General features: G+C 35.6%; 1 pseudogene across 1 annotated transcript; it reads left to right on the top strand.

Moving 5' to 3' along the window:
* Positions 1-19,018: 19,018 nt before the first annotated feature.
* On the top strand, positions 19,019-20,225 carry LOC307176790 (SERPINE1 mRNA-binding protein 1-like; annotated as a pseudogene). Its single transcript has one exon. The product of its transcript is annotated as an SERPINE1 mRNA-binding protein 1-like (transcript).
* The last annotated feature ends 321 nt before the right edge of the window (positions 20,226-20,546 follow it).

The following is a 20,546-nucleotide window of genomic DNA, read 5'->3' as shown; positions in this document are numbered from 1 at the left end:
AAGGATTGTGTTGATTGCTGCCTTTTCAGGCAAATAAACACATATGCTGATTATCTAAAATCTAACACTGATTTGACTAAACCTTGTCATTCCAGGTTGCACGATTAAATAATGAGATTCAGCATAATGCTTATTTGTTCTTATTCCGCTAAAATAAAAATGGCTAAAATTTCATACACATTCCCCGTGGGTCATGATGGATTTTCTCACCAGATAAGAAAATAAGAGGTTTTATTTTCAGCATGTCAATGTTAATAAATCTAACCCTTTTTGAGTGTTTTCAGTAACCAAACATTCCTCTGATTTTTTATATACAAACAATGAATTATCTCAACAGCCATTCAAAGTAGATACTGGCACTCTTGCTCTTTTATAGATGAGGAAACTAAAGCATAAAAGGACGTGACATAAATTTCCCAAGGGCACACAGTAAGTAGGCAGTGGATATAGATTTTGAGCCCAGAAAACATGAATTCAGAGATCTTTTTCTTGACCACTAAACTATCTCCCTAAATCAAGACAATGTATCACTCTAAGTCTATTTTCCTGATTGTAGTATCAACTAAAGTAGCCCAAGTACATTATTTCCCATTTCAGGTGTCTATGCCTTTAGGAATTAATTGGTCATTATACCAAACTACTTGTAATTCCCCAGATATGTTTAATGAAGGTAATATTTTTGAAATATTTCCTAATATAATTTTCCTTTTCAGCAAACTACTTTTCCTGCAGGCTTTTTTCCCTTTACGGCAAAGGTGAAGAACGTAAAGAAAATAATAATAAAAACAATACAAAGAATATCCTTCCCTGAGAGGAAGGGCATAGTGGACCTCTATTTTTTTTTTAACTAGGAGGGAGGGAGAGAGAGAGAGAGAGAGAGAGAGAATATGAACAAATTAGCCATGAATGTCTTGTTATGGGTTCCTTCACCCACTTAAGTGAAGTCTGTTAAACAACAAGAATGGTTTGGGGTAATTGCAGAACTAGTTCTTCTGACCTCAAGACCGTGGAATGAGAAACTTAAAGTAATTTGAGAGGCCCTGTACCAATATGTGAGCCTAAATCAAAAATGGTGGTAGGGTGGGGTAGAGAGCATGAGAGAGCCTGACACAGGGTATCCCTTAGTTCCCATGACCTCCAAAGGTCATGAAGGAGATTCAGAGGTTGTCATGGGATGCTGTAGGAGTGTCAGAGAGTATCTGAGTGTGTCAGCCAAGAGGAAGCCACCATGTGGGGCAAGTGAGTCCCATAGCAAATGATCTGAGGTGGACACTCCAAAATCATTGGCCAAATGAAGACTTAGTTGAGTTTCATGGATCTCAACACAGAGGGAACAGCTGAGTTTTCCAGGAGCCATAATTACACCAGTCAATACAGAGAGAATTTCCATAATTTCTGTTGGATGACATCCACAGACCAGTCCAGAAAATGACATCTCCAGTGGAGATCAGTAAGAGCCTGTAGAGAAGGACCACATAGAAAAAAGGTATTCTTTCCTTTCCACAGTGAGATGATATGAGTCTTCCCTGTGCTATCTGGAGGCCACAAGAGGAGAAGCAAAGAGAGGAGAGGAAAGGGTAAAGAAACTTTAAAATATAACAAGTTTCTCAAAAAAGACCTTGTTTATCTCAAGGCAGCTGGGTTGTGGGGGGTTCTTGTATAAACCCTCAAGTAATAGTTTCAGTTTCTTTCCATTAAACAGTGAAAATGGTAGGGGTGGGGAGAGGTGTCTAGAGCAAGAAGAAATTCATTATAGAAAATTCTGTAAGTTACATTTTATGTGTGTATTGTAATTGTGGTGGGCAAATTCCCTCCTGTTGCAGAATAAATGTATCTCTACTCACTAGCACTCCACCAGGCATGGCCAATATAGGCAAGGTATTGGAATTTTCAAGTGTGGCGCTTTGTTAACAAACCAACCTTAATTTGCCATACTAATGATTGCATTTGATCTTTAAAAAGAACTGGAAAATTTATGTAGATTCCCAGATTTACACTATTGAAACTCCTCAGGTCAGGCAATACCACTGTACCTATTGTTCCATGAAATTAGGAATGTCTGAACAAAAAGGCCACCAAGCGTTAGAGTCTAACCATTGTACAGACGGAGGAAATGGGAACTCAACTTGTAAGACTGCCAGGGGTATAATCACCTTCACTTTTCCTGGTGACTCCCATAGCAATTGCCCATCTGGCCTTGGGGGAGGTGGCCTGCTCTCTTCTTGGCTCCTCTACCCAAGCACAAAATAGACACGTTCCTGAATTCCTTGCAGCATAGCTGAGGGGGGGGGGTAACTACTACCCCATGTCCCATATTTAGGACTTGCTGATAGAAGATGCATAATTACATGTTGATTAATTTCCAATATTAGGAACTCTGTCTTTAAAATATAAGTTTCTTTTTCTTTCTAAGATAATACATTTGGCAATCAAATTTTTAGTGTTTATTTAACAAACTCTTGAGTGAAGTACAATTATACCCTTTTTAGAGACTTAAAACTTGAAGTAGAGGTGGATATTTTTGGTATGTGTGTATTTGGCATTAATATAGAGCCTGAAGCACTGTTGAAAAAAAATTACTAAGTTTTAGCAAGCTTTACACGTGGTTTGATTGCAGTTGTACATCCAAAGAAAACAAATATAGTGCCTAATTAATTCACCTTAGAATAGCAACTATTTGTTCAAAATAAGCATTTTAGTGAAAATTATAGATAATGGTTTCTAGAATTTTTAGTGTGTGGCTTTGTTATAATTTCACACTTTATAAAATGACTATTTTTTAATCTGTTTCCCTAGGTTCTGTACTATACTTGAAATTTTTCTAAAACGGTACACTTACTGTTTTATTTTGATTTTATTCTGTGATTTTACCTAATGTCCTACCTCAGAAAAAAATGACTTAGTGAAAAAAATTTTGTTTTTTAACTCATTGTTCATATGCTTTCTTTCATATATTTCTTATGGCCAGATATTTTTGGAGAAATATGAGATTAATTTCCCTGCACAATTTTCCTTCTTGACCACTTTCATGTTTAATTGTGTCCACAATTCCTTCTTAAATTAGATTTAGAACTTTAAATAAATTCTGGTAATGCGTAGTCACCTATGTTACCTTGAATTTGTCATTCAGTCAATATATCATATATCAAATAATTAAATGTCTACCATTAGGAAATACAAAAATGTTTAAGGCACATTTCCTCCCTTAAGGGAGGGATCACACATACACACACACACACACACACACACAAGCACACACACATGTATACACAAGAACTATCAGCACAAAGAATTATAACATGTGTCAGTTGAGTGAGAAAGTTGGATAAAATTATCTCTAAAAAATTTTAAGCTCTATAATTCTGGAATTGCATCATGAGTTCATGAACAAGGTGTGCTCCAGCTATTCTCAGTGGAGAGTGACGCTTCTGGACAATATTCAACTAGACACCCCTCTATTCATATTAGATACTTGTATTCTCAGGATTCGACTACAGAGGTTATTTGGGCCAATACCTCACTGGAAGTTTTAATTCTCTATTTTATACCTGTAGTTAAGCAGAGAAAGTTGTTTAACATTCAGGTAAATACAGAACAATGCAGATGACAAATTAGGCAGAAGAGATGCTTTGAATAAATGTCACAGCGTGAATGCATGATAATGATGGTGAGGTTGTAGCCAGTAGCCAGGGATCACTAGAGTCAAGGGTGAATGTCGAAAAAGCAGCAAAAATAAAACTAAATGGGAGATGGTGCCAATTTATAAGAAGCTTTGAATACAGGCTAAGGAGTTTGCATTGTATCTTATAGATTGACATCTCTGAGATTTGGGGGGACATGCATTTTGAATTGGGCAGTCTCATATTTTTAAGTATTTGTTCAAGGAAAGAAATTGAGAAAAGCATCAGATATTCTGATAAACGGAAGTTCTGTCAGAATACCACAAGGATCAAGGGAAGAATTAGGAGTTTGCAGGCAGCCTTTGGTCTTCCAGTCTGTGTGGTTTCTAGCCAACTCCCCCAAATGAATGGAACATGCCAGTGAAGAGGGACATGCTGAAATCATGTCCCTCTTCACTTCTAATCATTCATATTCTCTTTAATCTGGGGCATTTGAAATGCAAGTAAGTGACTGGCAGGCAGCCCTCCCTGTGCATTTCAAATGTGTGAGTCAACAGTAGTGGAGAGGCCTGCAAAGAATGTGGTAATGTGGTTTTATAATCCATCTGGCAAAGGTCTGTGATCTGCCTGCTGGAAAACCCACCTCTAGGCAATGTGGCACCGTTGGAGGTTTCTGAGAAAGGGATGGACATGATCAAAGTGGTTTAATCTGACTTTTAAGGATTGAAATATTAGAAATACAGAAACCAGTTGAGAAGCTACTTCAGGAGTTGAAATAAGACGTGATAAAGGTCTGGGCAAGGGAAAAAATCAGACCAGAGAGGAAGGAACCAATACAGACAACTTTACAGAGACAATTGATATGACTCGACTGATGAGAGACATCACTGTTCAGTGGATCTGGCTTTTCCTTTGAACAAAACAGGCATGGTATGTTTGAATCTTAGGTCCAATGCATCCTAGTGATATGGCCTTGGTCAAGTCACTTCACCTTCTTGATCCTCACTTTCCCATCTGTTGAAAAGGAGTAATAATATCTACCTTGAAATATTGTAAGCAATAGAGAGAATATAAAACTTTGGATCTAGAATAGAGATGGCAGTGATCATCATTTTTTATTAGTTTTGTAGATGGGGTAAAGACGGGAAGAAGAGGTGGACAGATGGGAAACGGATGATGTCTTGCACCCCAGTAACTGAGAGAATTGTGGTGTCATTGACAGAACTATTGAGCCAAAAGTTTGAGTTAGTTCAAATATATTACATTAAATGATAATTTTCTTAATTTGTCTTTATTCAATAGCTAGTACAACTATGCATAGTTGAACAGTATATTTGGAATATAAGTCAGATAGATTTCTCTGGAATGAAACAGGAAAAGTAAACAGAATGGACATTGGTACACTGAAATAGTTGACAAGACTGAATGGTGGAGAGGACTTCTAATTTCAGTGGAATATCCACTATACTACTTTGTATCTTACCCGTATACTGAATGTTTAACGTAGGTTTAGCTAAACATATAATGTGTTTCTATATTGTACTTCATCAAATGAGCTGTAAGAGTTACCACTGAAATGCAAATACTTTAGGAGTAGATCATTAGGCCCACATAAGAAATATATTTCAGAAAGTAGTTGTTATGACTGTTGAATCTAAAAATGAAACGGTTAACGAAAACCATGTCTAAATAAGAAAGTGGGCAGGAGTCTAGGTGTACCCATCTTGGTTCAGGAATCAAAATAGTTTTCAGAAGATGTGTTAATCCATGACATAGCTTATGATTTTGCATACAGCTACTTAGAAAAAAATAACATTTTTAAAGAATGCAGTTGTTTAGAATTTTGGTCTTTTTATCTTGAGGACTAATGGGAATTTCTCCATCACTTCTTTTAAGACATTTTATCGTGTGTAGTGAATTTTGTTAAAAGAGCAAGTTTTGAAAAGATCTGACAGCCTCTTCAGCAAAAGATCCAGGATTGTCAGCCATTGATGCAAAGACCTGAATCTGCTTTGACACTCTAGAATAGGCTTCTGGCAATGTTATGTCTTTCTTTTAGATGTTTGGATAAATCACACAGCTCAAAAACTGCATCATACATTATGCTTAAGTCATAAACAAATGCTGCTGAGGTAAGGGAATTCCACTGTACTTTCTTCAGTGATTTGAAGCTATAGATGTGTCACTCGAAAACATCAGTAAACATTTCTTGAGGGTTTGGATATGCATTCAAAATGGCTTTTATAGATCTTTTTATTTGAGTCACCTGAAAGAACTCAGCACTACTAATTTTAAGCAGCCATATATTTTTTTTACCATTAAAAGAGCAATGTAAACTATTTGTGAAAAAGACGTATCTATGAAGAAAGCCTTAAATCTTATGGAGTTTAGTTGGGCTATGTGGTAGGCAGAATAATGACCCCCATCCCAAGATGTCCACATCTGCGTTTTTATTCCTGGAACCTGTGAATATGTTAGGTTCAAAGAAGAATTAAGTTAGTAAACAGAATGAAGTTTTCTAATCAGCTGACCTTAAAATAGAAAGATTATTCTGGTTTATCCTGGTAGGCCCAATTAATTACAGATGTCCTTAAACTCATAAGAGGGAAACAAAAGAGTTGGTATCAGAGTGATACTACGTGCAAAAGACTCAATTGGCCATTGGCAGCTTTAAAAATGTAAGGGAGTCATGGGCCAAAGAAAACCGGCAGCTTCTAGAAGCTGGAAAAGACAAGAAATCACAGTCTTCCTTAGAGCTCCAGAAAGGAACACAGCTGTGTTGACACCTGGATTTTAACCCAAAGGGACCCACTTTGGACTTCTGACCTCCAGAACTATAAGATAATTAATATATGTTGTTTCAATCTACTAAGGTTGTGGCAATTTGTTAGAGCAGTGTTAAGAAACTGATTTATACATTTCTGGATAATAAGAAAATTTCTGAATTCTTCTCAAATTTTAATTAGAAACAAAGTTAATATATTCCATAAAATTATAATAATTAATTTTAATGTTATAAAAAACTTCATATTTTAAGCCGTAACTTAAATATATTTTATATATAAATTTGTATGTGTGTGTGTGTATATATATATATATATATATATAATTCTTCAACTTTTCCTTTTCATGAATTTGTGTCTTGTTTTCAAAATCTGCTCCAAGATGTATCTTATAGAAAGTACTTTTGGCTAAGTTCTATTAAATCTCATCTCTATTCTGTTTCTCCAGAAAAAATTTTAGTACTTGAAGGTAGTTCAAAATGATTAATAATTATCATATAATTTATTTTTGGTTTCAGAATGCATTTCAGCAACTGAATATATTGTTGAAATAAAATAGAAAAGTAACATACTAAACCACGTAACTCTATTGTGCATTGATAGTTTCTATTGATACATATGTATCAATAATGTCCTGGGAGCTATAGCAAAGTGACCACTCCCATCACTGTTCCATACCTGACACCCAGGAATATTGGAAGAAAATCAGAAAAATATGACACTTTATAATTGTAGCCTTCAAAATATCAGCATAAAATATTTTAGATTGGTCATCCTCAAACATGTCTTGAAATTGTAATTAAGGATACCAGAGAATCTTCTAAATTTGAAATAATTTTTACCTTTTTTATGTTACATTATTATAAGATCAGAAGTTATTTCTTTAAAAAATCTTTTTACTATGGAAAACTTCAAACATACACAAAAGTAAACAAAATTGTACAATGAACGCCTGTGTATTCATCACCAAGTTTTAACAGTGGTTAACTCATAGCCAGTCATGCTTCATCTATCCCTCACTTATTTTTCTCCTCACTACATACTCAATTTAAGCAAATCATACATTCATATAAATTTATCCATATATTTTAGTATATATCTCTAAAATATAGAATTCTTTAATATAAACTCATTACTATTTTCATACCATTAAAAACCTAATAATATCTTGCTATCATCAAATATCCAGGTATTATTCAATTTATATTTGTCTCACAAATGTTGTATTTTTGGACAGTGTGTTTATTTTAACCAGAATTCAAATGAAGTCCATACATTGTGAATGATTAACACATGTTATGTGCCTTTTAAACTGTAGATCTCCATCCATGTCTTTCTTTTGTCCTGTAACTTATTTGTTGAAGAAGCCATGTCATGTATTCTCTAGAGTGTCCTCTCTCTGGCTTTTGCAGATTGCATCTTCATGGTGTCATTTGATGTGTTCCTCTGTCCTCATCCTTCTCATATATTGATAGTTGGATCTAGAGACCTTATCAGGTTCAGGATGCTGTCTGACTGCCTCTCTTTTTGTGATGTCAGCAGAATCCATTTTATTTTTCACCATTGCTTGTAAATGAGCAGCCCCTGCTCATTTAAAACTTAATGAGTATAAATTTAATCAGAATATAAACCATGGCCTAGGAAATTTTTCAGTTTTTCCAACCTGAAGTCTTTTCCAATGCCATAAATAACTGCAACAAACAATATGTCCTTTCAGAATAATGGAAAATAATACCTTAAGGGAGAAAAAGCTTATTCTTAAAAAAAGCTCATGGCTACTTAAAAGGGAGGTGAAAGGGGAAAATTTAAATAATAAAGGAGAATCTAAATATAGTTGAGAAGACATTATCTCCACCCAAGCTGAGTTAAAAAGACTAGAAAGACCATATATGAGGAAAAGACTGGATGGAGCACTGTAAGTGGTACCATAGATAACAGCACAACAACTAATATTTATTGTTGACTATGCACAAGGCATAGGCCTTTTATCAATATCATCTTGCTAAGTTCATGGAACGATTTTACTTTAAAAATAAAGAAATTGAGAGAAATTAAATAACTCGCCAAGGTCCTCTGGAGAGCCAGGGCCAGGATTCAAAGTCAGAAAGGGTGATTCCAGACTTATCTTTTAACCTATAAGCAAAATTGTTCTCTACAAACATGCCCCTAAAAGGAAGACTTACATCTATAGTTAATCAGAGGCTGTATTGATTTTTGCAACAATTTATTTTGTTGTTATGGATGTTGCCTGTTAGTTTTACACCTGAGTTTCATTGCCTTTGATTAAACTGTAGTGTAAAACCAATCCATCTAAGAACATTATATTTGCTTTCTACTCTCTACAGAGTCCAGAAAAGGGGTCTGCCTAGATGCTTCTTGAGCTATGAAAAAAGAAACATACATGTTTAAGTACTGGTCATACAAAATAACTCATAATGTTGCATATATTTTTCTAGAATTCTATCTTTTGATGTTTGTTTTATTTTTTCTACTCCTTCTATAATCTACACATTTTTGGCTACTCAGGTAGTGGCAAAAATGCATTTTCATTGTTTATTCTCAATCTACTAATCTTTTCATCATACAACTAGACACAAGGGTTAATGTATATTCACAATTAAGATGCAAAATTCTAGGATTAGGTCTCATAATTTCTGCCTTCAAGTTATAATGTAAATCAGTCCATGGATTGAGAGGATTCTCTAAGACAAAATGTAGAATACAAATGAATGAAAGTAAACTTTGGATCTGAACTGGTAGTATATTCCTCTACTTGGAACATCCATATAAATAGGACACACACACACACACACACACACACACACAAATGCTTGGTTGTCCCTGGCCCTTGAGAGGCACCATTGCATGGTAGAAAAACCACAGGTTTTGGAATAAAATTGACTTGATGGGAAACTCTTCTCAGTCTTCTCACGCTCCCGTGACTGTAGAAAGCCCTGGTTTCTAGGAGTGATTTTATTGAAGTCCTCCCCAAAGTGACTTGGTGGAGAGGGAGGTCACCCACCCTTCTTCCACAGAGGAAGGGGTGAAAAGAACCTACTCATCTCAAACACTATACATTTTACAATGCAGAATATGACTAATTCCTCCTCTCCAGCCTGTTCTTATATAGCCAGAGAAGTTGTGATTTCTGGTGGTGGTAGAATCCATTCTACCTCTTCCTTAGTGAGCATTGGTGGATTTGTTTAAGAAAGTAGACTTTTGAGTACCTTATTCATCTGAACTTTGGACAAGAACGACCAATTCCAGGACATGTGAAAAATCCCACTCAATATTCTATTAAAATATTATCAAGCATTTTTTAAGCTTTATTCCATGAGGTAGATATGATTAGTATCCCAGTTTTAGAGATAAGGAAACTGCGGTCTCTTGAAGATTAAGGAACCTGACTCCTGATATACAGTTGGTAATTGGCTTTGCTAGGATTGGGAATCGTATTTATTATTCTCTGAAACCACTTTCATATTTCCACTGTGGCACTTTATTTCAACCAGTAAATCTATTCAGTCTCTATAACTTTAATTTTTTAGCCAAATCTATAGAATTGAAAAATTATATTCAGTAAGTCTATGATTTAATCAGATTCTCTCAGTTAAAATACAAGATATAAATCTTGAATTATCAGTATTATACAAGTAAACAAGCAAAATCTGATAGATTTCTACTTATATATTATTTATAGGCTCAATTTTAAAGAGAGTGGCAATGCTCATAAAATAGAGAAAGCAAATAACCTTGTGTACAGAGTGAATCTGCCTCTCTCTATTTGATAAGTTAGGGCTGAATTGTTCCTATCTATCACTGAGCTGTTTGGCTTTAAGAAATAAAAGTGATCATCTCATTATAAATTCTTGGAAATAACATCTACTTAAAAATAATTCCTTCAGTTGGCCCACACTTTGCATTTCTCACCTAGAAAAAAAAGAGGTAAGGATGAGCAAAAGCAGGAAAAGAAATACAGTGTCATTGAGGTTGTTAGGAAGATTATATTAGCTATTCTCCTTAAACTCAAATGTGTTAAGTATCACTTTATTTAAGACATTTAGATATATTTGGCAATGTGTTTGTTCTGGCTTTTTATTGCATTTTTCTATTATGCAAGTGAAATGGTTATTTCAAGCTTCCTGGTGGTTGGTTTTGTAGGAGCAACTTGGGAAGAGAATTCCAGTTCCACAGAGAGTTAATTAATGTGGAAAACAGGCATTACCCACATCAGGCTGCCAGTTAACGTCAGGACAGTTTGCCTTCAACACACGTGTGACAGGATGGATGGCTGACTCTTAGAGTTCATGTGATGAATTTGAGAATTGAATACTCTCACGTTGGCTGAAATTCCCACCTTGCAAAGAAGAGAAAATTAATGATGGATATGTAGGCAGGTAGTAATTAGTTAGTTAGATGGATGGATAGGAGGTAGATAGGTAACTAAGTACGTAGGTAGAAAATTACTTTGTTGGTGTCTTTACACTGAGCATAGATGTATTCGTAACATCTTACGAAGAACCGTCAAACCAATAAATGTTGGGCATCTTTCATGAATACAAAGAAATGTAAGACCTTCAACAAGCTTATGTGGATGGGAAGTAATATGTAAACGTAACAAAAGTTAAATGATGAAGTACCTAATTATCATTTTAAGATAAACATTGGGCTGCAGTCATAAAAAGTGCGTGCAAATGAGTGTTCATTTATACCGATTTGGGAGTCCTATCCCTGTTGCATCTATCATCTATTTATCTATCATCTATCTATCTATCTATCTATCTATCTATCTATCTATCTATTTATCATTTATCTACTATTATCTATCTCCCTATTGCTCTATCCATCTATCTATGTAATCTATTATCTATCTCCCTGTCAATTTATCTATTTATCTATTTATCTATCTATCTATCCATCCATCCATCTATCCATCTATCACCTATTATCTATCTCCGTCTCTCTCTCTCTCTCTCTCTCTCTCTCTCTCTCTCTCTCTATCTATCTATACTATCTAATCTTTCTACCTTTGTATTTTATTGTAGAAATGGATCATGTACCAACTATAGTCAATAGTCGGGAGGTTTCGTTTTCTCTTCTGATAGTTGAATAATTCCCTCTTGAAAAGAAGCCCTTGCTTTCGGTAAGATTTATCAGGTTAAAAAAAGGTTTTGATTTAATATTTGAAGATGGACTTAATCTCCTGCTGTGCTTTAAGCATTTGAAAACCTGCTGCAAAGTGGCATTTCAAAGACAGCTTAATATTAAATTCAGTTTGCAATATTCATATCTAATTGTTATAGGAAGCATTGTTCTGTTAATAAGTAGCAGAATAACAATGTTATTATGTTTGGTTTTCATAGGCCTTTTTAGACTTTTGTCAAAGGCTGCTGTTCTTACAGATGTGTAGAAAAACATTTATACAAACATGAACTCTTACACTTAAAAAAATATGGATTGTCATTTTTTATTCAGCTAAGATATTCTTGAATTGGTACTGTATTTTCTTATTTTAAAAAGTCTAGCTCTAAATTCAAATCCACTGTATTATAATGTAAAAATACCAATGAAGATAATGTAATACATGCAAAACATATGCCATCTCTTCTAGAACATGATAAAATAACTTACTGAAGCCTAGGTATTATAAGTTAATTATTTTGAGTAGAGTGGAGATATTGATTGACATTTCTCTTTTATTTCAGCTGTTCTGTATGTTCAGAGTATCTTTATACCCCCTATACAGCAAAAAAAAAAAAAGTCTTATGTTAGAATACTACTTTTATCTGGAGAAGAAAAAAACGATTGAGCATACAGTCATTATTAATCATTAATAACATGACAGAAAAGTTGACTGCAGTGGGAAAAATTAAGTCAGTTTTATTATTCATTAAGACATCCTGAAGGAGTTAACTTTTCATAGAAAGAATAGACAATAGAATTATATTTCACATTTATGATGTGAAATATGACCATTTGCTAAACTGCTTTGCCTTTTTATAATCAGATTTTCCCAATGATTTATGGGAAAATACTAATTTAAATGATAGTATTACCATCTGTCATCACCATCATTCAGACTTTGTTGTTCAGGTTTTTTTGCATCACATAAATGTTAATAATTTTACCTTTTCAAAGGAAATAACTTATTTTAATGTGAGATTTCAAAACATGTTAACTATTAGTATAATCATTAAAATTTATTTTAAATAATGTTTTCTGTGTCCCACGTTTGATCTGAGCATAGTATCACTTTAGATACAGTCTTTGACCATAACTATGGCTTCTGAAATGATTATTTTCTTACAGTAGTAGCGTAAGTATGTAATTCATCTCCAATTGTATTATATTCATAGTTTGTGCTCATTATCACTTAGTTTTACTGGAAAGATGTCAGAAGAAGTTGTCTGGTCTCACAGCAAGTATTTTGTTCAGTTCATAAAATAAAGTATTAAAATTTTAATATCTGCTTTATTTTAGGGGCCATATAGTATAATATTAGGGATCATTTATAATTTTTATACATTTTTTCTATAGATGATATTGCCTCTTCATTAAAGGGAAAGTTGAAGGTCATCCAATGTATTTTTCCTCAATTTTTTCCTTTTTCAATGTTTTAATATCTTTACATCATCTTCCACTTCTCTTCTGTCTTTCCTCTTTCAGGAAGATACCTATTCAACCTATCCATCCATTCTTCTGTGAGACTAATACCTTCATCAGTGCCTTCTCTCCCATTTCCTCAGACCTTCTAAGACCTTCTTTTAATAATTAGCCCATCTTTCTCTTGGTTCCTTCATTCCCTCAACTTCCCATTTTTTCTCGTTTCCTTTCTGGCCAAATTTACTGAAAATTCAATCTTATTGCCTCTATTGAGTTTATATTCATGCCTAACTCACTGCCATGACTCCTCTTCCTGACACTTTACAATACAGATTGAGTTGTTCCCAGGCTCTACTGAACATTTCTGAGGAGGAATAAAATTCTCAGGGTATGTATCCAAAAAAGAATCACTCTAGCTATTGAGGCAACAAACCCAGTTGCAGGAAGAGGAGTTAGGACAATTTTCTAAAGGTCTAGGCGTAGAAGATGGTTATCTGAAAGGATGGGGCAATGGAAATGGCAAGAGGCAGAGAACTCTAAGAGATACTTAGAAGATAGAATTACAATATTGATTTACTTGGCAACCATATAACCCCATCTGAATCCATAAAACACTCAGCTATAAAATAGGACATAAATATAATACTATTCTCCTTCTAGGTAATACATGAAAAAGAATATATGTAGATTTTACTGCACAGTGAAAAGTGATAAGCAATTTACAGATTGGGATAGTAAAGTACTCTCAAATTCATTCTTTCTTCCTATGGCTTTAACAAAAAATAAGAACGACAACAACAACAAAAAAGCATCGTGCTACTACGGAGAGGAAGTGAATTTTCAAACCAGAGCAAAAAACCATTGTTTTATAGCTTATATAATTAATGTAGGCTGTAAATCCCAACTTTAAATTAGGAGTACTACATAAGTAAACCCAGCTCGTATTTCTTTTTAACATACATTCATTTCAGATAGCAAGAAAAAATAATTTATAAGCCATGAGAATTGAATTTGAACTTGAGAATTAGTTTAGTTCTAAACCCCACATGGGTGACTAATAAAGTTGACACTCATCTTTGAATAATATTATGTCCCTAACAAAAGAATTAACAGAATCTTATTAGCAAGTTGTGTTATGTAAATTTTACTGTATATAATCCTTGCTAATTTCTCCACTATTCCATTTGCCTTCTCACTGGGTTTATTTTTCCCCATCACTAATTATTTAAGATATTTGTTTAAGAAGAACTTGTTGAGTGTTTGCTCTACTCCAAATACTGTGGCAGTGCTGCAGATACAAATAGAAATTAGAGGCGTCCTCTATCCTTACTTTCAAAGGGCCACTGACCTGAAAGTAACTTCTCTCTGCCTCAGGGTCTTTGCATACACTGTCCTCTCTGTCTGTAAAGCTTCCCCACTACCTTGTTCTCTCTAGATGTCCTTACCACATTCTCAGAACAGCCTGCACTTTTCCTTTGTAATTATCTATTTAATGGCTCTATCTCCTATTCTACTCTAAGGCTGAGAGCAACTGTTGTTTCCCTAGAGCTTAGCACAGCACCTGGCATATAACAGCAGTTCAAAAATACTTGTGGAATGAATGAATGAATGAACAATGAATGAAAACATGATGCAATTGCCCAGAGAGGGCAGATGGAGGTAGAAAAGGAGACAAGCCAAGGACAGAACACCAAGGTCACCAATATTTCAGAGGCAGACAGTGCTAAGAAACAGAAGAGATAGAGGTACCTGAGGAAAAGCTCTATTAAAAATAAAATAAAATAAATAAATAAACTTTGAACTTAGAGTTACAGTGTCAACAGTGTGTAAATGTGATAAACTGTAGTCTCAAATAGGCCTTCCCTGACCCCCTTGTTGCCCCATCCTCTCATCCTTATGATTTATCTTCACAGCACTTATTGAATGTTTTATATACTTCACCCATCTATCCATCTATCCACGAGTACACTTGGATGTATTATTTTTATAAATTTTATTATTATTATATAAACATATAAATTTTCTATTATCCTCTTGGACCACATCAGTAATGGTATTGGAGAATGTGTTCTACCTGATAGCATAACAGATTTCTCAGGCAACTTTCTGCTCAAGAAAGTTTAGGGATTTGAGAGTCACAGAATCTAAATCTCTAACAGTCACAGAATTTTTGAGTCCAGGCCGACAGTTTCTTTGGCAGTATAACTCTCTTAAAAAATTGATTCTGGTTAGTTCCACAAGCCAGTAACTATCTCCACAGATATTTCTTTTTTAAGCAGTTCATAGATCTGTTTTCTTTCTCTCTTTTCTGGTTTTCTTACTTCTCTCTCAATTTGAAGGACAATCCTCTGAGGTTTTCTAGCTTCTGAGTGAAACTTACACCTTAACCTGATTTTTTTCCGAGTCAATTTAAACTCTTCCGGGGTTAAAACAGTAAGTGCGAAGGCCCTTTCCTTGGTGTGATCTTTGCCACAAAACCAGGTTTTAATCAGGCTTTGTTGTGCAGAGACCTTCTATTTTTGTTCTCAAATGATTCAGCAATTCTTAAAATATAAGTCTCTCAATTTTTGGAATCTCTTGAATATCTTTCATTTCTTTACTGAAATGCACCTCTTCTAATATCATGCCAAATGCAGTCATTTACACAAAAAGCACACTTAAACATCTGTCCTCCAACCCTTTTCCTGATGCTGCCAGTTCATTAAACATACAGGATTCTTCACAGATCATAACAAGCAACAGTTTTACCAAATATTTTGTTTCTGTAAAATATGGATTGCCATCTTTCCAAATTCCAATGTCTGTTTCCATGCTACCCTAGCCCGATTGCTAAGCTAATGTCACATATTTTAATTTTATTGTTATTGCAACAGTCCTCTCCTTGTGCAATTTTTATATTAGTCAGGATAAATTAAGCTACGTTGCAATAGCAAACTACCCCTAAATCTCAGCAGCATAATCCCCCAAATTTGATTTCTGTGTTATAAAAAGTTCAGATGAGTGAGGGCCAGGGTGTCTGTCTGGGCACTCTGTGCAATAATTCTGACTGCCTCGACCTCATGGCCATGCCATCTCAACACCTCATGTACAATTTCCAAAGCAAAGGAAGTACACCTCTGCTCACTGCTCTGGGGCTGCCTTGTTAATGTGAGAGTGAAGGCTATTGTTTGTCTGGCTCAGGGCTGCAAGCCAAACTTAGAAGTTCAAGAGAATTAAAGAGCCTTGGACACAACTTTGACTCATGGAAGCAAGCAAATTAAGTTTTCCCCATGTCTTCCTTTAGACACAACTGACCTGACCTGTAGTTTACTTAGGTCTTGGAGGAAGTTTCTGCAAGATCAAGCAGTTCCGGTCAAGGTGACTGGAAATACATCTTCATATTGAATCCCTCTCCTCCCCTTCCCCACTCCCCTTGTCCGGGACTCATGCTCCCTGGGTTTGCAAAACTGAGAAAGTAACAGGTAAAATAGAAATGAAGACAGCATCCTAAGAAGGACTCTAAATTGACTAAGAAAGCAGCCAAACTCCTTACCTATCATTCAGGATCTTTCCTGGTCCAGTCCTATCGACTGTGAAATGCCATTTCCCCTCAGAAATCTGATTCTTCCATTCCGAAACATTGACCATAGAGTTTTTGTTGTACCTGTTAAGGTACCAATTATTTTTCTTACTTTGATGATAACTTTGGGGAGTGCTTATACATTAATACATTCAACAAATAGTGACTGAGAGCCAGGCTTTATACTGTAGCTAAAGCAAGAATTAAATCAAGAAGACAGAGATGCCGCCGTACAGTACCGGTGGGAATGATAAACTTGGATACAGTCATTCAGTAATTAAATCCTGACACCAGAACACAACTCAGATCGACCTCAATTTCAGAGCCACACTCTCATTTCAAAGCTCTACTCACTCTCTCAATTAATATTTATGAATTGTTTCACTCTTACTATGTGAGTATAGTGAGTTATTTATTTTCTACATTTGGGTCTGTGGGAGTGTTAAAGTATTCCACACATCACATTTTAAGGTCAAGTGATGGTGAAAGAAATTGTCAAGAAACTGCTGCTCTGAGGACATCTACAGAACTCAGATGAGAAAACACATTTGAGGGAGGACAATTAAAACCATATATGTAGCCGTGTAAGAAAAAAGATTTTTTTTTTTTTTGGTAAAAAATAAATTCTTCTTCCCTCCCTTCTCCCTTCTTTCCCTTTCTTCTTTCCTTCATAACCACTCTGGCTCTTTGTGTGCTATAACCTTGATCTTTATACCTAAGTAAGCTTTCTAACTCTCAACGTTATAAAGCTCACTAAAAAACAACTATGATATATTCACTTAACTAAAGGGCACAAAAATGACACACTGACTCCATTCTTTAAAAAAAATAAAAACAAACTTGCAGAAGCCTTTTTTTATAGTGTTGCAGAATTCCTCTGCAGTGTCTAACTTAATTTCTCTGGTGCTGCGATGCAAATATTAAAGCAAGATTTTAAAAATCAGCAAAAAAACTGATGAGTGAAATATCAGCCAATTTGAGTACAAAGCATACTTTCTTTGGCTATTGTTATGGAGTCAGTATTTGTAGGGAATGAAAGTTTCTTAATGTGAAATCTGTGGAAATAGAGCCTTCCAATCTAAAAGCTAATGCAAAAAAACATTTGTATCATTGGCAAATCAGTGATGTTTCTCATCTCTAGAAAATCATATGAAATAGTTCACCGTTATTTTTTTTAGTATTTTTTCTTAATTTTGCTTTATAATATATATTAAGCATCCTTGATAAGATACAGAAGATAATTCCCTAAAATGTAGGGAGACAATTTCATTAGTATATTCAGTCTGATTGTGGCTTTCTTTAGTAAAAGTGTTCACAGACTCACTAAAATGTAACTTGATTTTTAAAAGTAGAAACATGGCCCAATTAATTTTACAATTAATTCATTTGTTCTATAAAGCTTTGATTGTTTCTTCTGCCTAAAGATTTTATGTAGGACAGTTAGAAAGACAAGCTCTACAGTCAAGATGGATAATTATTTTATTCACCAACTCTTCTAAATATAAAGCTGCACTAATAATAGGAAAATTTGAAATGATCATTAACATAGTTATCTATGAAACCAAACTACCCTTTGGCTGGATGACTAAAAAGTTATAAAGCATCATGTCAGTGTCTCCTAACAATAGATCTTGATTTTGACAAAAAGTCTCATAATCACAATATTTTAATTTTCATAGAGTATGAAATTACTTGCTCTAAATAAGCTAGGTATCATCTAAAATAAATAATCACCCTTGTCTACTTCTAAGGTAAACATGACCAAAATTAATATAAGTACAGATGAAAGTATGAAAATTGGAAGTAAAAATTTGAGAACATTGGACCTCAAGCAATATAATGCTAGAATGACAACCACATTGTCTAATCCAGAGGATGTATGCATGCATGTAGGATTTGAGTTCTACAAATTTAATTCAAGGCTCAAGATACTAAAGTTGGTGAACATTAGGGATTCTAGATTTTTAGGTTGTGCGTGATGGGATTCGGTTTGTTTTTGTGGCTTAAAATTAATAATTTCCATTAAGGAAATTGCAATGCCTTCTCCATACTATAAAGCTCTTTATGTGTACTTGTAGGGTTAGAGCGGCTTTGAGGATGCAGACATGTTGCCCTGCATATGTGAGTTGCTGACAGTATCTTGGTTTATAATGCAAATTTTATGTTATGTGTGCCGCAAAATAATTTTTAGTGCATACCGTCAAATTTCCTTTATAAATTTGTTAGATTACATAAATCTATTGTGCATTTGCACACGACATGGGATTTACATTTGATTCACTCACTTTCACGTTGCACATATAAATCTAACAATTAATAAACTTATGGTCTTCTTCATCTTTAATCAGCAAAGAATAAATCATCTGGATAACAATCTTATACGAATATAAAAAGGTCTTGGGAAGAAAGCGGAAGTAATGTTCATTTAAGAATTTATTCAAAAAGAATAGCCTGGCCATCTTGTGGTAAGAGCTGAAGCAGGCACTCTCAGCTCGGCGCGGCCTGCTGCAATCCGTGGAGGAACGCGACGCCGAGCCACCATCATGCCTGGGCACTTACAGGAAGGCTTCGGCTGCGTGGTCACCAACCGATTCGACCAGCTATTTGACAACAAATCGGACCCCTTCGAGGTGCTGAAGGCAGCAGAGAACAAGAAAAAAGAAGCCGGCGGGGGCGGCTTTGGGGGCCCTGGGGCCAAGAGCGCAGCTCAGGCCGTAGCCCAAACTCCAACGCGGTGGGCAAACAGCTGCATAAAGAGTCCCAGAAAGACATCAAGAACCCGCTGCCTCCCAGCGTCGGCGTGGTTGACAAGAAGGAGGAGATGCAGCCACCTGTGGCACTTAAGAAAGAAGGAAAAAGACGCGTTGGGAGAAGACCTGATCAACAACTTCAGGGTGAAGAAAAGATAATTGATAGGAGACCAGAAAGGCGACCACCTCGTGAAAGACGATTTGAAAAGCCGCTTGAAGAAAAGGGTGGGGGGCTTCCCTGGTGGCGACCTCTTCGAAGAGGTCGAGGAGGTTGTGGACGGGGAATGGGCCTGGGAGATGGCTTTGATTCTCGTGACAAACGTGAATTTGATAGGCATAGTGGAAGTGACGGATCTGGCCTGAAGCATGAGGACAAGCGTGGAGGTAGCGGATCTCACAGCTGGGGAACTGTCAAAGATGAATTAACTGACTTGGAGCAATCAAATGTGACTGAGGAAACACCTGAAGGTGAAGAACATCCAGTGGCAGACACTGAAAATAAGGAGAATGAAGTTGAAAAGTGAAGGAAGAAGACCCAAAAGAAATGACTTTGGATGCGTGGAAGGCTATTCAAAATAAGGACCGGGCAAAAGTAGAATTTAACATCTGAAAACTAAAAGAAGGTGCTGACGGGCAGTGGAAGAAGGGATTTGTTCTTCATAAGTCAAAGAGTGAAGAGGTTCACGCTGAAGACTCGGTTATGGATCACCATTTCCGGAAGCCAGCAAATGATATAACGTCTCAGCTGGAGATCAATTTTTGAGAGCCTGGCCGCCCAGGACATGGTGGCAGGGGAGGACGAGGTGGCCGTGGGCGTGGTGGACGTCCAAACCATGGCATCAGGACTGACAAGTCAAGTGCTTCTGCTCCTGACGTGGATGACCCAGAGGCATTCCCAGCTCTGGCTTAACTGGGTGCCATAAGACAACCCTGGTTCCTTTGTGGACCCTCCCCTTTGAGGCTTGCATGCTTAAGGATCCCAAACAACTAAGAAATTTAAAAAAAAAAGAAAGAAAAGACTGTCATTCATACCATTCACATCTAAAGACTGAATTTTATCTGTTTTGAAAATGAACTTCTCCTGCTACACAGAAGTAACAATATGGTAGTCAGTTTTGTATTTAGAAATGTATTGGTAGCGGGAATGTTTTCACAATTTTCAGAGATTATGCATTCTTCATGAATGCTTTTGTATTACTGCTTGCAAATATGCATTTCCACATTTGAAATA

Source organism: Stenella coeruleoalba, assembly GCF_951394435.1.
Source record: "Stenella coeruleoalba genome assembly, chromosome: 18".
Lineage (NCBI taxonomy): Eukaryota > Metazoa > Chordata > Mammalia > Artiodactyla > Delphinidae > Stenella > Stenella coeruleoalba.
The sequence above is the reverse complement of the archived record's forward strand: the minus strand, read 5'-3'. Positions and strand labels throughout refer to the sequence as shown.